The following is a 22,741-nucleotide window of genomic DNA, read 5'->3' on the forward strand; positions in this document are numbered from 1 at the left end:
CATAAAGGTATCTGCACCCCCGTGTTTATTGCTGCTTTATTCACTAGAGCAAAGAACTGGAATCATCCTTATTGCCCATCAACATATGAATGGATGATAAAAATTTGTTACAGATGTCTCTTAGTGTTACCACTGCTATGATGAAACACCATGACCAAAGCAAGTTGGAGAGGGAAAGATTTATTTGGGTTACACTTCCACACCACTGTTCATCATGAAAGAGATCGGGACAGGAACTCAAACAGGGTAGGAACCTGGAGGCAGGAGCTGATGCAGAGGCTGTGGAGGGGTGCTGCTTACTAGATTGCTCTTCATGACTTGCTCACCCTGATTTCTTATAGAACCCAGGACCACCAGTCCCAGGGATGGGACCACCCACATTGGGCTGGTCCCTCCCCCATCAATCACAAATTAAGAAAATGATGTATAGCAGCAGTTCTCAACCTGGGGGGTCAGATAACCCTTTCATATGGATTGTCTAAGACCATTGGAAAGCACAGATATTTACATTATGATTCATGACAGTAGCAAAACTACAGTTATGAAATAGCAATGAAATAAGTTTATGGTTGGGGGGTCACCACAACATGAAGAACTGTATTAAAGCCTCACAACATTTGGAAAGTTGAGAACCATTGCTCTCCAGGCCTCCCTGTAGCAAGGGTTTTTCTGCCTTACCCACAATCAGGACAAATCTTTGTCACCCGCCAGTCCCACAGCTGCTCAGACCCAACCAAGTAAACACAGAGACTTATATTGCTTACAAACTGTATGGCCGTGACAGGCTTCTTGCTAACTGTTCTCATATCTTAAATTAACCCATTTCTATAAATCTATACCTTGCCATGGCCTACTGGCATCTTCACATGCGGCTTGTCATGGTGGCGGCTGGCAGTGTCTCCTTCTGCCTTCTTGTTCTTTCTTTCCTCCTCTCTGTTAGTCCCACCTACTTCCTGCCTAGCCACGGACCAATCAGTGTTTTATTTATTGACCAATCAGAGCAACACATTTGCCATACAGAACATCCCACAGCACCTCCCTCCAGCCAGATTTTATGGGGGCATTTTCTCAGTTGAGGTTACCTCCTCTCAGCTGACCATAACGTGTGTTGTGTTGTCATGAAATAAGCCAGCACAATATGTAAAATGCACTACAACACATCTCAAAAGAAAATTGAAATTTGAAACTTGCCAGAAAGTGGATATATTTAGAATGTCTAATATTAAGTAAGGTCAAATCTTAGGAAGAAAAACTGCATATTCCCTGTCATTGCAGAATCTAGGCAAATATACATATATACATATATGTGTATATATATGCATATATGTATATATATGTGTGTGTGTGTGTGTGTGTGTGTGTGTGTGTGTGTGTGCAAACAAATGTCAGTGTAACATGAAGAAAGAAGAAGAAGGGCTAAATATAAGGGATGAGAAGGACTGAACACAGGTGATGGACATGAGTTATGGAAGAGGATATAAAGACAACTGTTTTTCTAGCTCTGTTTCTGTCATGGATTTTTGGGGTTTGATGGTGGGTAAGCACATAAAACATACTCAATGCTGAAAATACAAAATCTAATATGAAGCACCACATCTTCCTTTCCAAATGCCTACTAACTACATAGTAGTTTTGGTGTGTGATGTTTTATTTATTTGTAAGTCTTTTTTTTCTAGTAAAGTTTATAAAATTAAAAAGAATATCAATATTACTCTCTATGTGTTTTTTAAAAACATGTTTTGTTTAAATTATGCAAGACAAAATTGTCTTCTTGGGTCTGGGTGTTTAGGTGAGAAGCATTGGAATCGGAGAGTGGATATTTATTGATCCCTGGCATGTGGCAAGCACTTTCAGGTTTCAGCTCCTTATTGTACGAATGATAAAATTACTTTAAATTTCGATGATTGCAGACACTCCTGATGAACACCCTGGTCCAGGCCCCTGCCCACCTTCCTGCCACCGATGCTGGGTCTAAAATCTGCCCAGGCCTTCTACAGTCTGTTCACCACACTAAGCCCACAATCACACTGAGTGCCTCCTGACTAAGACCATCTACCAGACTGCCATCCTGCTTGGATCTAAGAGTCCTTAGAGTGTCTACAGGGGGTTCCCAAAGCATGCTCTGCCTTCTGAGACTACTCAAATGCTGCCTTCCCGAGGAGAGTTGAGCACAGCCCTCTGGAGTGCCATGTTATCTCTCTCTATTAATTGTCATTTTTGTTACACTGTACTCTCTACTTCCCATATCTGTCCTTCCCCAGGGAGACAGATATTCCATAGGATCCAGGACTCGCTTTCACCTTTTTAGAAACATATTTTGCTTTTACCTAATATGGCCCCCACAGCTACAGGTGCATGCTTGGTGTTGAAAAATATTTATTGAGGGCCACTGAGATGGCTCAGTGGGTAAAGGCACTCACTGCCAAGACAGATGACCTGAGTTCAACCCCTGGAACCTACATATGGAAGTTGTCCTTTGGTGTACACATGTGATCATGCAAACATGTGTGCCAGCACACATACATGCCAAACAGTTAAATGTAAAACATCAAAACTGAGTTTGTGGCTGAATGAATGAATGGTTCTTCAAATCCCTTGGGCCAGAAGTAGTTCTCCAAACTAAGGTCCAGCACCAAATAGTGTATGCTTTTCTCTGCCAATAGCCTCCCAAGAGAAGCCCCAAAGGGTGCAGGTCCTTGTGTGGGAGTTAGTGCCAGCTAATACCAACCCCCCAGCAACAGGAGGGGGTAGGGCATATGTTTCCAGGAGACCCAAAGGTGCCTTCCTGCTGGGGTAGGGATTTTTATGAGGAGAAGTGTGCTTTTTTATTTATTTTTTCCACTGCCAGTACTTGAATTCAGGAGGTAGAATCTACAATCTGATAAGTAGACACCTGCCCTCCACACCGTGGGACAGAGAACCAGATGTGGTCTCTTTCCTGTCATTCTGAAAGCCCTTCTTTTTTCCTGATATAATTCAAACCTCCTCCTGGCAGGCCATAAACTTCAACAGGAGATCATTAGAAGATACCTCTACACCAGGAAAAAATATCAAGTCAAGAAAACAAATAGCTAAATGTTTAGAAATACCTTTGATTTGTATCAGACTCAAATGACTTCAACGGTTATTAGTCACAATCATGGAGTTCTGGCGAGTGTCTTGTTTTTGTCTGAAGGCTCCTGACCTCTAAATCATGTGCACCCTTCATTTCCAGGGTCACCTTTCTTCCTTCCAGAGGAAAGGGTGATAGGGCACAGTCTCCGTGGACTCTGCAGGCCCAGGAGAGCACTCCGCATCCTCCTGGTTGTCAACTCTGCCCTGCTGGAGGAAACCTAGGGGCTGACTTTGCAGCCCATGAAACATTCTCCAAGGCTGTCCACCCTCACACCCTACCATCAACCGCCATGTTTCACTTCCTCCATGCCTTTTATTCATCAAATTCTGACAAAAGGCAAGTGGAGACTTTCCAGGAAAAATAAGTTTATCTGCAAAAAACCCTGATGGTCCCCTGTGGCAATTCATTATTTTTCAATTAAATTTACTGCAGGCTGGCAGTGGCCTTAGTTTAATTTTCTCCTGTTTGTTTACCGAACAGGGAAACACATAATACAAAGCGTAATAAAAGTCAGATTGAGTTAATTAAATACGGAACCAGAAAACTCGAATTCTGTCTTTCAAACAGCTTTCTCATTAGATCTCCCTGGAAAAATACCGTTTTGAGTTGAAATACATTTTGACATTTACAATATTTCATTCGTTGGCGTCCCTTTTTCTTTCCTGGGGCATGAGGAAGGTAGCAAACATTAGTTCACACCAGTTTGTCAGGGGTGATGGTGCCGGGTTGGAAGGGTGAGCAGTGTTGAGAACCCCAAGCTTTGGAATCATTCTGAATGTTGTGTCTTCCCTCAGCAGGTCCTCTGTGATCGGAATGGCCAAGACCAGAAGCGAAGTGCTCCAGCCCCTGCGATTAGACTGCTCCAGGTCCAGCCATCTTGGAAAACTCTTTGATGCCTGGCCTGTGGTCACAATGATTTTTATACACAGAATACCAGTTTCTCAAGAGAAAGAACAAAATACAAACATATAGACTGTTGCGTGGGGAAGAATATCCAGCATTGTACTGAGAAATATACAAAAATCCAATGGTGCGTCTTAGGTCACATCTGTCCAGTGTATACAAGAGACATGTCAGTCTATAACTTCAAAGGGCTGAGGAGCTTCTGACGAAAAAGCCAACTTCTGCTCCTCTTCCTGGATTTAACCACACATATTCATTTGAAGTGTGCATTATTCTCCAGGTTCCAGATTAAATTCTGATACGTATGAGGGTTACTTGAAGGGACAATTTTTAAAGAGAAACTTCTGGGACTCCCAAGCAGTTCTTAGTCGCAGTGTGTGGAAGTCTTACTCCAAGACAAAAGGCAAATCCTTGGTGCATCATTTTGTCAATAAAATGAGTAGCTGCTGTTTTTCAGTTTGAGTTGTATTCACCATGGCTTTTTCAACTATTATAAGCTGTGAGTGAATTCCTGGAAAGATGCTCTTTCTATAGAGACTGCTCAAACCTGCAGTGAGAGGCTGGAATACTGCAGGTCTGTCACCTGATCTCAGGCTAGCAGAATAGCCATTCGTCACTCACCTCAATGTCAGAACTAACATCCTGTGACTAATAGATAAAAAAATCTTTTGGAATATATTATATAGAAGATCACTGGTTTCCACTACCCAAGAGTTAGGAACGTCCATCTTATAGCATCTTGGGCCATCAGGAAAGCCTATAGGAAAGCTTCTCTCATTTTTATAACCTCCTTCTTAAACCCCCCAATGTATTTTAAACTTGCCTTGATGCATAGCTTTCTCTGTTCTGTAAAACTATGAAACTGCTTCCATGTTAGAACATGGAATCTAGGGTAACCTAAATCTGTGTTCCTGGGCCATGACCACTCAAAATGACTCCAAAATGAGCTATCTCTTTATTCCTTTTGAAACAAGAGCTGTGGGTTTTGTGCTGACAATATGTTCAGCAAAATGTCGAGCATTCTGATTCAAAATTATAATATTTGTCCCAAATATTAATCAATACTTAAAAATAATAAATGGAAATTTTTTTCTTTTCATTATCAATATTTATTTGCAAAAAATTTGATTTCTTCTTCCAAAGTAATATATGACTGAAAACTATTACTGAAACTGAAAATAAGCAAGAAAACTAAATGTATTCTGAATTATAACCAGTCATGTATTAATTACTATTTAACTTTATTATGTATCTTACTGCAAATTTACACACCCTGAATTTTTTATTTTGCTTATAAATATGATATTTAATCCATGTTAGTTTAAATATAGTTACAATAAACCTTTAAAACTCTCAAAAGAAGGCTAATAATCTGGAAATGCATCAATATCCTTGAAGTCTTCCTTCCCTCCCATCCCCTCACTGCCAAGCCTAATCCTGCCCCAGATGCAACAATTTTCCCCAATAAGCTATGATGTAAACTCCTAGAAAACATTTCTATGTGGTTCTACAGATAAACTCAAATGTATATGTATAGATAGAAGTGGAAATATCTCATCTTGGCTTTTTAACATAATTAGCATCAAATAGTATAGGTGTAATTTTCCATGCCTTCATTGTTTACTGAAAACTGTGTCATGAATATCATTGCTTGTCAGCAGGTGAGGCTTGAGAAGCCTTTTCTTAGCTACATAATTTTTATGGCATTGATTCATAAGTGACTCAACTAGTCCTCACATGGACAGAAATTTCAGTTTTACCTTTTTTATTTTTGAGGCTGTAAACCCTTGGACCCAGTTCTGGAAAATATGTGTATTTCTCCATGGTAAATACCAACCTCTGGATATACAAATTATGGGTAATAATCACCAAAGCAAAAGCACCTAACTATGTGTCATCATGGACATCACAGAAGGAAAGAAGAGCCTACGAAGGATAGGTCCTTTCAGCAAGGAGAGTTTACATTTATTACTTTGAAAATAGCTTTTTACATTGCTTAGAAGAATTGATTGCTGTGCCCTGCATATCTACTAGTACCTTCAAAACTATGATCAACATTCACATCAGGCATACCCTTGAATTGCCTTTAGTGCTCTTAACATCTTCAAACCTTAGAACTTATTTAGAGCTAGGAGCTGCCTCAGTGGTAGTTCACTTACTTAGTGTATCAACATCACTTTAAAACCAAAAGTAAAAATGGGTTTAGAGTGACATCAATTGAAATGGCAAACTAGTGGAAACACATGAACTGTGGACCAATAGCTGAGGAGCCCCCATGGTACTAGACTAGGCCCTCTGGATGAGTGACACAGTTGTTTAGCTTGAACTGCTTAGGGGAGCCCCAGGCAGTGGGATCAGACCATCTCTGGTGCATGAGCCAGCTTTTTGGAGCCTAGTGCCTATGGTGAGACACTTTGTGCAGCCTTGGTGCAGGGAGGAGGAGCTTGGACCTGCCTCAACTGAATGTACCAGGCTCTGCTGACTCCCCATGGGAGACCTTGCCTTAGAGGAGGTAGACTGGTGGGGGAAGGCAGGGAGGCAGGCGGAGGGAGGAGAGGGAAATCTGTGGTTGGTATGTAAAATGAATAGAAAATCTCTTAATAATGAAAAAAAATGGCAGACTATGGACCTCTGAAAATTATCCCTCTGTGAAAGCAAGAAGTTGTCAGAATCAGTTGTTCAGTAGACTGAAAATCAAATGCTTCCACCAGTCTGGAGAGAGTTACAAAGACAAACAAATGAATCATGCCAAGAGCAAGGTTGTGGCGTCACAATTGTCTGTAGCCTCATCCCCCCCTCCTCCACTCGCAATAGCCTCGAAAGCAACAGTCTGAGCCATCTTAGCGAAAGCCAAGCCTGCCAACCACTGGAAAAGGCAGAACATGGCAGAAACTCCTTTCCATGGCCATCTCCCATTTTCTGTGTTCCTGGAAGCCCCCACTCGAAAGCCTATCTTTATTTGACCTGACATAGAGCTGCCTATGTGGTGTGAACAGTGCTTAGCCCAGAGGCACTCCTGAACACAGCCAGAGACCCTGTTCTGAACAGAGGAGCTAAGGGAGGCACACAACAAGCTGAGCAAGAAGCTTACAAAGGAAAGTCTGGCACTAAATGTCCTTGGTGGTGGCAGGGGCACAGAGGGTGGTGGGAGTGCAGTTTTGCAAAGCTTAGACATATTTCATGTAGGCAGAAATGATTCCTCATTATATAGGACTGACTGTATACAGGCTCCTGATGGTGAGCATGCTGGTGGAGGACTTAAGCTTTTTTTACCTTTGGCTGACCTTGATGTCTACAGAAGTAGGAAGCAAAAGCTAAGACAGTTGTAAGCCACGAACCCAATATGCACACAAGACCCAACAGAAAATACAAGGGGATTTGTTGGTTACAAGCATTTTAATGGATCTCTCTGTATCCACAGCTAACTATTGTGTATGCCAAGTAAGAAGTCAGTGGTAGATCCATGGCAAGAGTACACGTTATTCTGGGTTTCTTCAGAAAGTTTATTAAAACAAGAAAAACCTGAAATAGTCATAATGCTCACAGGAGAAGGAGAAGAGAGAACCTGATTTTCAACATGGATTGGTGAAGGCCTCCAGGGAAACAAGACCAATAAGGCAAACACTCATACACTGCTCAGTGTCAGGAATGAATTTTCAGAAGTGCACCATAGGCAACCTCATGGGAATAGGGGCATCCCATAGACATTTGAAAAACAGAGCATTTGTCATAGACAAAGTTCATGTCGAGGCTCTGTGGTGTATATACACATGCTTGTGCACAGACACATACACACACACACACACACACACACACATATCTGTGTGCAGATAGTCATATGTACATATACATGATGTATAATGATTAGTTGCTCTTGGGGTCTGATAAAAAGCAAAAGATGAATTTAGAATAAGAGAAAATTATGTCATCAAAAAAAAAAAAACCCAGTAAATGCAAAATGTGTAAATAAAAGCAAACCTCTGGTTTAACATTACTATTTCACAGCATTTTTTTTCACAAGTCACAGGTGTCCATACAGAAACACAGCTCTCACCTTGAATGGAATAAGAGATGATAGTTTATTCTGGAGCCAAATTTCATTGTCCATGGCCTGGTAACACAGATTACCCCAAATCCCATGTTCTAACATGGAAGCGCTGTCATGAAGGAACAGAACAAAGACACTCATGAATCATGGTATTTTTAATATGCATTGGTAGTAACATCAGAGAGGTGGGTTACAGCCAGGCAGAGAAATCCCAGCTAAAGATATAAGATGCTCTCAGTCCTTCTCAGCTGTGGAGCCTGCATGCTATCCTATCCACATGACAGGCAATAGATACTTCCTGGTGCAATAGTGGTAGGCTAATTATAGGTACAACCAATACCTTTCTGATTGGATTTAAGTCTCCATAAGCATTAGTGGGGGGGGGGGCTGCTGCTATTGATTTTGATAAACATACTATATATGCCTATTAAATGTTCTAAACATTTTCATTAATTTGTCAGCCTCAGTCATGGAGTGACTCTTACTTTTTAGAGGGTGATAATTACTACAGAAACTCATAACCATCAAACGGCTGAGTTAAAGGCTTATTCCTGCAGCACAGTAGTCCAATGCTCAACCATAAATGGCAGAAAATAATCAGGCCCTAAATCACCCCCGCCAAGGCTCACAGAACATTATGGAAAAGGAGCCAACAGTAAGAGGCCAAGAAAGGGGTAGAGTGGAGTGTGCATATCTCCTCTAGATTGAAACAGTCCCTCCTCAAGGGAAGGTGGGAGGCTCATGAGCTCAAGAAAGATGAAAGAACCCACAAAAATGTCACAAAGCTCTCGAGGACTCTCCCTGGGGAGAGCAGTAAACTCTTACTGTTGGAGAAGAGACTCTTGGGAGAGCTGGCTATAGGGAACTTCATTGATGCTGCTTTTGTGAGTACTCACCCATTCTGGACTGGGTTTTCTGCAGATGCATCTGCTTTTGAGTCATTCATGCTTCTGTGGATAACCGCCAAACCCCTATTGGTTCACCAGCTGGACTTGGATGGAAGCATTTCTTGGTCTATTGTTGGTGCTCTTCTGGGCATACATAGCCATTTGTTTACATTTCTCTAGGAAAAGTCCCATAAAACCCACAGGTCGTTAAAATTAATAAGCTGTATTATTCAGGTTTCTAGATACAAATTCAATACTAAAATAGAGATTGAATTTCTATATGCAAATAGCAAACAATTAGAAACTGTACTTAAAAAACATTATCATCATAAATAAGAAAACACCTAATCATTAATCTAGTTAAAAATGCACTGCAAGACTTCTGAGCTAAAAAAAATGACATAATAGTAAGAAAAGTTAAGTGCAACTCAAATACATAAAAGATCTATCATAGTCACTAATTGGAAAACTCAATATTGCTAAGAAAGTAATTTTTCCAGAATTGATTTAGAGACCCTGTGTAGTCCCATTGAGAATTATAACTTGGAAGAATGAGTCTCAAATGCCCTAGTACATTATCCAGACAATTGTTGCAGCTACCTGGTTATTCCTGCCATCATCTTGGTCTCCTCAACTTAGTTTTGTTCCCATCTCTGTGCCCACGCTGAACTCCAAACCTTCCTAAAGCTGAGGACAAGGGCAAAGCTGTGTGGCTTCCCTCCTTGTTTCTGTCTCTTAGTCACCCTCCTTGGCTATCTGATTTTTGTAGCCTTGAAATTGAGTGTGTCATATGCTTTTCTCCATTTTACTTTTGTTTTCGCATAACAGGATAAACAGTCTCTGTAACTCTGTTTTCTTGGGAAGTTATGATGTCTCTGGATGGATTTCTTGCTAGGAAAAAAGCAGAACCCTGAGACACTACAGACCTACAGACTAACAGAAATGATCCTACTTCATTAGCAGGGAACAAATGCACTGTAGGGACTCTACAAAGGATGCCCAAGAAGGTGTTTTTCAAGACCATGTTTGTCCCCTTTGACACCAGAAATCTTGCTTCTATCAGGATCTACCCCAGTGTCAGGACCCAGCTTTCTGCACAAGAATTTAGCAATCCCACTCCCAATGTCAAAGCAATTATAGCAGGTGGTTAATCCTGGAAGGCAGAATAGGAAAACCCATGAAAGTGGCTCTTGAAGGTGTCAGCCTGAGAAAGGGGCCAGGAAGAAGATGCTTTCATCCATGTCTGCAGTTTTAGGAACCCAGCAACTCCACCTAAAGATGATGCTTTAACCCTGCCTGGCTGACTCTTCAAGATGTAGTTCTAAGTGACAAAATACAAAATACAGATACTAGAGCTGCCTTCACACACTGTTAAGAAACGTACCCAAATGTGCCAAGATGTGGGAAATATTAGACAAACTCATTCTACAAGCCCTGAAAATCTACCAACTTAGCAAATACTCCAGGTATTTTCATGGCACTCCCTTTTCTAGGCAATGAAAAAGAAATTTGTTCTTTGTGAGGGCTAGCCACAGTAGACTGAGCCCTGGTGTGTCACAGTGGGAATTGGACCCCAGAATGACAGCCACCAGGTCATGGAACTGAACTATCTCAGACAAAACAAATGTCAAAATTAGGATGGACAGCAAGGAACAAGTCAATGATCGTGCATTTGTGTTACCTACCAACAGACCTCAATGTCCTCAGGGAGAAGATATAAAGAATACTAGCTAAGATGCTGTTGATTGAAGGAGGAGATGAATGGCAGGTGTTAAAAGGAAATATGACATTAGTTGGAATGGAAAAGATCTCAATCCCCAACCTGCTTGTAGACCTGTCAGTTCAGAACTACTCATTCACACAGATGCCAAGCCCTCTGCAGCATCACTCTGTGTTCCATGAACACAGTGCAAGATGCCTTTCCATTACATGTAACTCATAGCCAAGCCTTGTTCTTCTACAGCCCTGACAGAAAAGGTACTTATTTCCCATTGGTCAGTTACCAACTAATGTTCTTAGCAAGGCAAAGTATAATGTAGTGTCATTTTAATAATTGCTATGAAGTGGTAGTTTCCCCTTACTTCTAAAATACCAGCTATTGCTCTCATGTTCCATGGTCCAACTCTTCTATATCACATTCATCCCTCAGCTAGAGAGCACACAACCTAATTACCATCGTACCTGCATCTCAGAACATAAAGCCTTATGCAAGCCCGAGCAAAAAGTCTTTCACATTGGTGGAGGCATTACAAGTGCCGATGAGCAATAAGGCAACTCCTGGAGGAAGGGCCTCCGACCTGAGAAGGGTGCACTAATGTAAAAAGCACTTCAGGAGCACTGAGGGCCAGAGAAAGGTCAGGGGGTGTTAAAAACCCCTAAAAGTCTTGCTCACTCACTGTGTGGCAATGACCTAACTCCTTCCAGGTTGCCATAGCAAACAAAGCAAAGAAACTATTTGTCATTAAGGTGATAACCCACAGCTGGCTGCAGCTGCAACTGTACCCTCGCTCCCCACACACAGATGCAATGGTAGTTTGGGAAAGCAGAGCTTCAGAAATTGGAACTTCCCTCCTGCCTCCGTCTGCACCTTTGATAAAGAGATGTGTGCAAGTTTACTTAAAAACCAAATTCCCCTAAAATAGGAATGCAGGAATGCGTCATTTTAGGATGAATATGAGCATACGAGTGCTTTTGGGAAAAAAGAAGAGGGTTTGATAAGTATTTCCAATACCAGCTCAGCTTCTAAACGTGGTGCTTCTGAAAAAGCATTGGGACAATGCCGGAACTGTGCACACATCGAAGGACATGAAATTTGATGAGGGCAGAGTCCTTGTCACCTCTCCATTAAAGGCTAGTGGTGGCACATGAGAAATACCATGTGTTAACTGAAGATAAGCTCAAACATTTTTCAATCATTTAAAAAGAGTACTTTTTAGAGTGAAAACAATCTTACATATTCATCGTACCAGCTACTGAGGAGGTTGAGGCAGCATCAGCCATTAGGTCAGGAGTTCCAGGCCAACAATGTAGAGAGATCCTGTCTCAAAAACATACCAAGTAATTATGACAGAAATTATTCAGATGCTTTTATATAGTGATAAGGAATGAGACAAAATTTAAATTACTTGCTGGCTTTGGAATTTCTGGGTACAACTCTTTAAGATGGATTTAAACAAAATAGAGCACAAGAAAATAAGGAAGGTCAACGTGGTAAATGGACCCATGCTTGGAGATAGCAGGGCATCAAGACAGTGGGAATCCAGTGCATCCTCCTACTCTGAAGAGAACCTGTGTGTGCTCTCATGGACAGTCTAAAAGATGGCACGTTGAAGGAACGTCCATGGAGTCATCCTTCACATCCATGAAGGATTGCTTTTGGTTCACACTGTAGATGCCAAACCTTCAGATGCTCCATCTATTATGTAAAGAGGTTTGGGGTTTACATAGTACTGATACACAGTCTTCTGTGTCCTTTAAATAACCAGGCTTCTTACACTATCTAGTCCAGTGCAATAGCCATGCAACCCACTGTTCTGGATTGCTTAGGAATATTTACTACAGATGTTGTTCCCCTCCTCCCAACAACTGTTGATCTGTGATGGGTAAACTCACAAACATGAGACCAATGGAAGTAGATGCAAATTATACATAGAGATGGGTCAAAATAATGAGATAATGAGCCCACAAAAGAGATTTTCTATTACAACTATTCAAGATAATCTAGGGGTGGGGTTTATATGTTTTCAATTACTGAGGGGTCTGGGGGTGGTTAAGAATAGGCCAGATAAATATTTCAAACATTTTTTAAAGTGGGATTTAGTAGCCATTGAGTTTAATTTGACAACTGTTGAGATTCTTCTCTGTGTAACTGCAGTGAAATTGAGCTTTCATAGGGCAAGTGCCATACTCCAAACTTTCAGATTCTAAAAAGACATGCTCAGTTTAAGCCTAGCACAGAGGGCTGGCACTTATGACCAGATTGGTTTTCCATGGATACTTTGGCACATTGATATTTTGGCAAGTTCTAAATAGTCATTTCAAAGAAAAGCAAGGTCTAAATGTAGAAGACGAAGAAAAGAAGAGGAGGAGGGGGAGGGGAAGAGGAAGAGGGAGAAAAGAAGGAAAAGGAGGAGGAGAAGGAAGAGGAGGAGGAGGAAGAGGAGGAGGAGGAAGAGGAGGAGGAGGTTTGTGGCATTTGGTCCTGGGTCTACAGAGCCACAGCTGACCACCAAATAAGTCACATCTGAAAAGATAAGCATGGGGAGAAATAAGAGTTCTGCTGCCTTGAGAAGCAGAAACCAGCCCTTGAGACCTAGGTTCACAACTTCCCATGGTTTGATTGACAAGGCCACCATACTGGTTAGTTTTGTCCAGGTAACACACCTTAGAGTCATCAGGGGATTGTAAACTGAGGAAACATCTCTAGCAGATTGACCTGCCTGTGGGGATTTTCTTTCTTGCTCATTGATGTGGGAAGGTCCTGCCCACAGTAAAGGGAACAGGCAAACCTGGGCTGTTTGAGAAGGACGAGCAAACCAGGGAGAACAGCAAGCCAGAGGGAGGAGGCCAGTGAATAGCATCCAGTGGTCTCTGTTTCAGCTCCTGCCTTGGCTTTCCCGGATGGGGGACTGGAACCTGTAAGCTAAGCCAAACCTCTCCTCCTTAAATTGCTCTTGGCCAGAGTGTTTTCTCACAGCAACAGAAACCAAACTAGAACATAATCTATCAGATCTCTTCTTGTCAAACAACCATATTAAAGGGCCTGACCAAAAATAAACATAATTTTGATTTTTTAAAATTTCAAACAACTTTATCCCTTTGTTTATAGTATTTTTCAACAAGTTTAAACTATGATTCACAATCTAAGAATTTATTCCTTATTTCCCCTAAGCTGCTAGTTTATAATAGAATTTGCTGTGGAGATTAGTGTGATAGAAATAATTATCCAATATCTAATATGATAAAAATAATTATCCAAGAAGGGTACACCTGTATAAGGAAAGCCAGATGTTCCCAGAGCTTTTATTTTCACAGTCAAACTTAGCCAGTGACCCGCCAATCACTGGGTTTTGTGACTGTACTTTAATCTCACTCTGTAACAGAAGGGATCATCATAGGACAGGGCTAAATGGCAGAAACAAACAGGCTGATTGTGCTCTGTAATTATTTTGAAAATACAGTGCTTTTAAGCACTTGAAGTTAATGCTAACATCAGAAAATCATATTTCGTGCTATACTTTGCATTTCCACTTAACTTGTAAAAATTATGGCCAAACCAGCAGTCATTAAAGTGCCCCTGATTAGAAAGAGCATGCACTCACCAGCTCACCCCATGACCCTGTCTTATACACTGTTTGTTCCTAGCCCACCTTAATAATGCACAAACCAGTCTGCCCAGCAGGCGTCTGACTTCCTCCCCAGGAGTCCACTTGCATACTTACTTACCTGTATAGGTAAAAAATACCCAGAGAGTGTGTGTTCTTCCTTTATTTAACTGGACAGCTCTGTGTGAGTTTCTCACAAGCTGTTGTGTTGAATCTCTCCTTGTAAAGAGTAACATGAGTCCTCCCAACTGAGGTGACAGACACCCTAAATTCCACACTCACGAGCAGGAGTCCTGGACTCCTATCTAGATGTTAAAGACTCTACCCTGACCTCAGAAATAGAAAAAGAAAGAAAGAAAAGAAATACTACTGCCAAGAGCACAAGGAAGGTGGCCAGGTGGCATACACCTGCAACTCATGAGGCTGAGGCAGGAGAATCAGGAGTTTGAGCTGCATAGTTAAGACTATGTCTAAAAAAAAAATACCAACCAAGACAAAATATCCAAGAGAGAAGCAATGATATGCTCCTCTGCCGTGACCTTTGAACTGTGAACCTCACAGTCATTGCCTTCACGGTGGAGGGTGGTGAAGGAGGCTGCTAGGTACCTGGGTTTAGTGGTGGGAGAGGTGTGTCTATGAGGTTGTCTGTTGACTATAAGGTTGTCTCTTCAACTCACTACAGCCAAAGCTTAACCAGATGTTTGTGGGTTTTAAAAATACTGGGTTTATTATTCTTTGTATTAGAGAAAAGAAAGAGCACAGAAAACTGGAATATCTCCTATAAGGGCATCAGAAAGAACATACAGTATTTAAGCTTTGATTTAGTAAGGCTCTCAGAAAACAGGACAATTCCACAATGAGGTATTTGGTGAGTCTCATGGTGATCTTTCTTTTTTGTGAAGAAAAAATTAGGAAGAAGTCTTGGCCTTTTGTTTTGCTTTGTTTTATTGTGTCATGGTATCAAGCTGGTCTATGCTGGGTTATATTTTGTAAAATTATATGAAGCAAAACAAGATGATCTAGCTATGATTTGCAGCTGCCTTCAGTATGAGGCCTAAGCCATAAAACTGTACTGGGTATTGAGATCTATCCATGAACATCAGACTAGCCTGTAACTGTATTGAGGTCTATCCATGAAGACTAGCCTGTAACTGTACTAAGGTTTAGCTGCAAATATTAGGGCCTGAATTCCAAACTAGAACAAGAAAGGGAATAAATAATAAAGAATAAAGAGTAATTGGATACGCTATGTGTGCATTTAAAAGAAAGAGAACAGAGAACTCTACACACCACTGCCTCATTCATATGTGCTGTGGAATTTCACACTATTCTCGTGGATGTTGATTGAATTTATGATAGATCAAAACTGTTTCAGTATGCATTGAAGCATAGCAATGTATACCTCTTACACAGTACTTGTTAACATGCTAGAGAGATAAAAACTAACACCATCTATAACACCAATTGCTAAATGGTCTTTTAATAAAAAATCTGGAGCCAGATATTGGGGTAAATGCTGAAAGATCAGAGAGACAAAGGAACAAGCCACCTCTTACCTCTAGGACTCCTCAGCCTGAAAACTCTCTGGCTAAAAGGTATGCTTCTGCTGAAAAGCCCTTGGTTCCTGTCTTCTCAAGCCTCATATATCTTTCTCTGCCCAGCCATCACTTCCTGGGGTTAAAGGCATGTGTGCTTCCCAGTGCTGGGATTAAAGGTGTGTGCTACCACTGCCTGGCTCTGTTTCTCTCCTAGACTGAGTCAATCTTATGTAGTCCAGGGTGGCTTTGAACTCACAGAGGTCCAGACTGATGTCTGCCTCCCAAGTGCTAGGATTAAAGGTGTGTGCCACCACTGCCTGGCCTCTATGTTTAATCTAGTGACTTGTTATGTTTTCTAATCTTCAGGCCAATTTTACTAGGGTATACAATATATCACCACCACCATCTCTCTAAATGCATCTCCAGCAGAGGAAGAATGGGGATAGAACAAGGGACCACCCCAGAAGACTTGGGTTTCTTTGTGGTGACACTTCTAGAAATTCTGTCCATTTCCCTACAGTCCTATCCTGCTACACCCTCCCCAGGGGACCATCCCCTCCCGAGTCATGGTCACTGCCAAGAATAAGAGTCAGTTTCTTTTTTCTTCCTTTCTATTTTTAAAGGTTTTATTGGCTTTATAGAAAAACGGAAATTGTAGTCTGTTGTGAAAATACAATCTCAGATGAATTAGAAGTTGAAAACAGGAACCACACTAGCATCTATACTCAAACCCTCCCCGGTACCCTCTGCCCCCATCTCATCATTTATCCCACCATTACTGCTGCCTCATTCTCTCACATACATGGCATTTATTTTGATAAGGTCTTTTGCTACAATTAAATTGTAAGAGTCGTTTTCAAGGAAGGGGGGGTACTTGGGAGGACTTCCATTACACAGGTAGGTCCAGAGACTGCGTCCAGAGCTGGGCTTCCTTGGTCTGTGTTCAGCTCTGCACGGCCGTGTCAGTGTTAGCCTACAAATATTGGCAGTGCCAGAGCATGGGATGCAGGCAGCAGGATGAGAGGGTGGGTGGGAAGACGCCAGCATCCTGCCTCCAAAGTACCGCCTACAGGCAGGAGGGGATGCGGCTTCTTTCTTAACGTTTCAAAGGTAACTGAATCCAGTTGGCATACAAAGTCTGGGAGAGTGACAGGGTTTCCCAGTCTAATGAGGACCTCCTCAGGCCAGGGAGAGGTTGCTCGTCACATGGTGACAAGAGCTGGCTTTATACTTCTGACTCTGGGCTTCCTTCATAGAGTGAAGAGCACGGGCGTTGCCATCAGGCTCATCTAGGCTTTTCCCCTTGCTGTGGCAAAATGTCTGTCAGAGGCAGTTGAGGGGAGTACTTACTCAGGCTCACCGTTCCAGAGAATGGCAGTGCTGTAGAGCAGGGAGGACATGGAAGCATCCGTCACAGCATCTGTAGCTGTGGACCATGAGATGGACACTCCTCACAGAACCAAAGAGCAGGAACTGAGGTCAGAAGCAGAGCAGGAATAACCCCCAAAGGCCTGCCCCTATCATCTACTTCTACCATCCAGGTCTTACCTCCTAAAGGTTCCACAACTTTCAAAATCATACCGCAAGCTAGGTACCAAGCATTCATACCACAAATCATAGCAATACTAATCTCCTGTGTGACCCTGAATATGGTGCCGACGTGATGTCCCGATTGCAAAGCATAGATAACTGAAATGCTTACTGCAATAGTTCATCAATGTAAGAACCAAATCAAACACTGCCTTGGGCAGTGTTGACCTTCAGTGGTTCAGAATGGGCCACTGTTGGCATTTCTAATTTCTAATTTATTCCTCTTGGTGACGTAATGAGAAAATGATCAACTAAAATCTAAGTGTGATGGTTGTTCTGTGTAGGAGAAACCTGTCCATTGCTCAAAGAATGGTATGTGTTCAGCCCTGTGCAGGAGGGGGTCCTATGTTGTGAGCACATTGCTAGGTGCATTCTTCAGAACTGAGTATATGTGTACAATACTGTAGCTAATGGTCTCAGACTGCCATATATAGTATTACTATTAGAAGAGTGGTGTGCATAGCCCAAACCAAGTAGAATCTTGGGTAACCAAACTATTCTCTATGCTTTCCTGCTTCAGTATTACATAGTAGCAAATCAATAGATAATACCAAAATTGAAAATTAGGAAATAGCAAAACTGACATTTAGAATCGCAAGAAAACATCACAAATATTAGCTAAAAATGTCAGGGGCTTTTTTTGAGAAAGGTAGGTAAGATGGAAGGAAACAGGCAATTCACATAAAGCCTTTACAGATGTGGGACCTGCGGCTTTTTACACTGCGAATTAGGCATTTGTAGCAGGTGAAGCACCCACAAAAAGGACTTTTAAGAACACAAACATGTCTTTTAATAAGTAATTTTCAATCTTAAATTTTACGATAATGTTAGGCTTTCAAAAACTTTCAGGACAAACCCAAATAAAATTATAAAATAAGTACAAACCTTTAATTTTGTATATTTGAAAATAAAAGAGAAATAGCAGTACTTCCACAGAAAAGTTAGGAGATGTTGCACATGCCCACACAGCATGACCTAGAAGTTCCACAAAGGAAAGAATGGGTTTTTTTTTGAGGAGGCAAAGACACCTCAGTATCACAAAATAAATCGCATCTGTTTTAAAAGAAGACAAACCATCGGACTACTACATGACAGGTGTATTTGCTGCCCTAACAGAACTCCAAAACAGAAAAGCTTATCATCTATCTTGAGATGTGGGAAAAGGCTAATTCCAAAGCAAGCAAACGACAGTTTGATCTCCCAGCTACAATCGAGTTGGTCTCACGCCTTTTCCTTTTTGTATCACTCTTCTGTAATGACCACGTCCTCACTTTCATGGTTTGACTTCTCAGACTCTGGTTCAACAATTGATTCATTTTTTCAGAGAAATATGTGTTTTTTCTATATGTTCGCTGCAGTTCAAAATGTTTCTGCTGATACTCACTGAAATGCTATTGCCCTCTCTGCCCAGGCTAATCTCTCAGGGACAGTCCATCCCACCTTTTCCCATGAAAGCTTCGCTCTGCTTTGGTCAGCGGTTACAGAGGGTACCACACACAACATGCCGAGCCATCTCCCTAGATGGAAACGTGTTCTAGTCCCCTTGGGCAGAGGGCTTGCTGTTCTTGCAGATGCTTCTTGAGGAACTGGATAAGGGAAGGGCATGTAAGCAGTCTCCGGCTCCCCAGCCACGTTAGGACTGAGCCTGGCACGAAGCTGCTCTTCTATTAATTTCCCCTTTCCTGAAGACAGAACTACCATGTTATTTAGAGAGCCCATCTCGTCTATTATACAGAAGAAAATACCACAGCCAGCTCTCTGTACCAGAGTCGAGGATCAGCCCAGCTGGGCTGGCAACTCTTCAATTAATTATGTTGCTAATTACCACACAGCCTGCTCATTCATCCAACATCATTCGACAAATATTTCTAACCCTCATTGATGGTGATCTTGGAGACTTTCCAGGGCTCTCTGGGGAGGATTGGTGCTGTCTTCCACAGTGACCCATCCCACACATGCAGATGTCTCTATTCGTCTCATTTTTTTCCTCCTTCTTCCTTCCTTCCTTCCTTCCTTCCTTCCTTCCCTCCTTCCTCCCTCCCTCCCCCCCCCCCCCCCCCCCCCCCCCCCCCTCCCTCCCTCCCTCCCTCCATTCTTCTTTCTTTTTCCTGGTAAGGTTTTGCTGTTTCCCAAGCTGGCATCAAATTCATGTGTTGAAGCAATCCTGCACTGCAGCCTTTCCAGTAGCGGTAACCACAGGCACACGCCCTCGTGATAGCCAGATGTCTCCATTTGTTTGTGGTTTTTCTCCACTCTACTTTTCCTGCCAAACCAGTCTACCATATAGTTTTCCAAAATTCTTTAAAATTCCTGATCTGCTCATTAAACTTCTCTTTCCAGGACCTTCTACCTTGTAAGAACATAATCACGTCCTTCTTTTGCCAGTCTTTCTCATGTGGAGAGGAAGTGTGTGTGTGCGTGTGTGTGTGTGTGTGTGTGTGTGTGTGTCTGTCTGTCTGTCTGTCTGTCTGTCTGTCTTTGTTCTAAGTTTGATTTGTTTTTTGCTTACTAGAATCTTCTGTATAAATTTCCAAAGTGGCTATGTGCTTTCTAGCATATCCAAGAACTTTTAGCACCTTTTCTCATAAACAATAGCTGGGTATAAAATTCTGATCTCACAATATATTCTCATCTCAAAACTCGTTAGATATTGTCTCACTGTTTTTCTGAAGTCGACATTTGATGATATACTGCCTTAGCTTTCATTTAAGTAATTGATTTCCCTTGGCTTGGATACTGACATTTTCCCCACTGGGTATCACATCTTACAAAGCACATTCAGAATGTAAAACTTGTGGGTTTTTTTTTTCCACAATGTTATTTCAAAGCAGTATCCTCCTTCAAGGCCTTTCATTTCTGCCTTTGTGCTTTCTCTAAAATCTCCCAGCTTCCGAGGAATTTCTTCTTTAGCCACTGGATATTTCTGCAATGACAATATGATTTTAGGCTCTCTATAACCTCATCTTCAGGCTGAATGTCAAGCAGGGTTCATTCTCTTATGATACATATCATTGTGCCCCTTTAAAGTACTCAAGGGGGTTACAAATTTCCATATGTAACTTAAGACATGGAACTAGCAGGCTCCATCTACTTAATATCCTCTTGTGATACCCATTTGCTAAGGAACAGGGATGCTAAGGAATGGGCCAAGGTCCTCCCCGTGCCTCTGACCTTAGTCTACTCGGCATCCTTCAGGGTTTCTCTACTCTTTCCTGTAGTATCCTCTCCTCCATCTGCACATGATTAGGCAATGCCATCTCCTCCCATGAAATTCTCTACTCTCTACACCAAGTTTTCACAGGTCTTATTGCTAACCTGCCTCTGTCAATCCAATCAGTCTATTGAATGTCTTGTTAAAACATTACATTCAAAATGTACATCATAGGATTGTCCGAGGTTCATTCTCAGAGAAAGGCACTCAACTGTTCTATTCTCATCTCCTGGTTGTCATCCTCGTTTTCTCCCAGATACTGACCCAGATAGTCTGATGATTCTACCTCTTACTTCCATCCACTCCCATGACCCTTGCTCTGGCTTAGGTTACCTTTACCTCACTGGAATCTTGTGGTAGCTTCCTAAGTAGTCTCTTTAATTAATCTTACTCTCCTGCTATTGATTCTCTACATTATCTCTGGAAAACCATTTTAAAGATACACCTAGGAAGCCATTGTCTTTGTGTGGCATCGTCTTTTAGTCGAGGTAGCACTGTCTTGATCCCAGTTTCCACATTATGGCTGAAGAGACTCATTTAAGAGACTCTCAGTCTTGGAAATCAGCCTCTGCTTTGCCTGCACTTTATAGCTCAACCATTCTTGGTTGCTCTAGCCCATTGTTTCTCACCTGTGGGTTGTGACCCTTTTGAGGGGTCCAATGGCCCTCTCACAGCGATTGCCTATCAGATATCCTGCATATGAGATGTTTACATTGCGATTCATAATGGTAGCAGAATTGCAGTGATAGTGCAGCAATGGAAATACTTTTATGGTTGGGGAACACGAGGAACTGTACTAGAGAGTCTCAGCATTAGGAAGGTTGAGAACCACTGACCCATCTTCATAGGGTTGTTTTCTGTCCCAACAATCTGTAGCATTCACTTTCAGTTTTTGTTCTTTTGAAGATATATTTTACTTTTATTTATGTGAATGTCTGTCTGAGTGTGGATATGCACACATAAATACAGTCCCTGCAGAGGCTAGAAGAGGACGTTGGATGCCCTGGAGCTGGCCTTATAGGCAGTTGTGAGCCACCCACTATGGATGCTGGGAACTGAACTTGGGTCTTTCTGAAGAACAGTGAGTTCTTGGAACCACCGAGCCATCTCTCCAGCCCGTCTTTCAGTTTTGAGATTTTTATCCAGGCAGTTACTTCAGCCTGGATAATTTCCAATCTCATCCATCAAGGTATGTTTTCTTCCTAATGCCTACATAGTCTTCAAGCCTGCTAAAATATGACTCCTGGAAGCTCACTGCTGATTCCCTCCAGGCCAAATAAACTCCACCTCTGGCAGCTCTTCACTTCCGATACAGCACTTTGAAAACCGAGTTCTTGATTGTGATCTGCCTGTAAGGTGGACTCGGCACTAGTTAAACAGGTGCTGTGTCCAACTGTTTATTAACTCGTGTTATTAACTAATTGTTTACTTGGTAGTACTGGTTGGTTACTAAACCTAGAACCTCACACACGCTGTTTATTTTTCCTTACTGCCTGTAGTGCTTAATGATTTTCACTCCACTGGCCTTTTTAATTATGCCCAGCCTTTTGCAGTCCTTTTAATTAAAATCATAACCCTTACTTATTTTAGCAGCGTTGTCTTTTATCATTTATTTTCGGTATTTCTTCTTTCAATTCTGCTCCACTTCTCAGCTTTGGAATTCTTAATGCACAAAGTATATAATTTTTCTTCGTCTCTGCTTCCAGGAGACTTTTCTTCAACTTCTTTCTACTTCAGTGATTGATTTGGTGTGCTGTGGCAAGCTCCCCTCAGGCCACATCTGTCCTCACAGTTTAAAATGTCTATAGCCAGGTTGCTTTGGTCTGCAAACAATCCCCCTGACTTCAACTCCAAACCCTTTCGTAACTGTCGACCCTGGTTCCAAGGATTGCTGGAGTCTTTCAAATTCAACCAGGAAGACCAGCAAAAGATTTTTCTCTCCCTTCCCTTCATTGCCTCCCCCCCTCCTGTATCCACCTCTCCTTCGGTATATTCGTCCTCCTAGATGTAATTTGAGTCCTGTTTAAGACACGTTAACTGTAACTTTAAAATCTCGCAGAGGTAAGAAAGGAGAATAAAAGAGAACCCCGTTTTTGCTTTGCTGAAATTGAGATTCACGGTTAAC

This window comes from Peromyscus leucopus, chromosome 8b, assembly GCF_004664715.2.
Source record: "Peromyscus leucopus breed LL Stock chromosome 8b, UCI_PerLeu_2.1, whole genome shotgun sequence".
In the NCBI taxonomy this organism is placed as follows: domain Eukaryota; kingdom Metazoa; phylum Chordata; class Mammalia; order Rodentia; family Cricetidae; genus Peromyscus; species Peromyscus leucopus.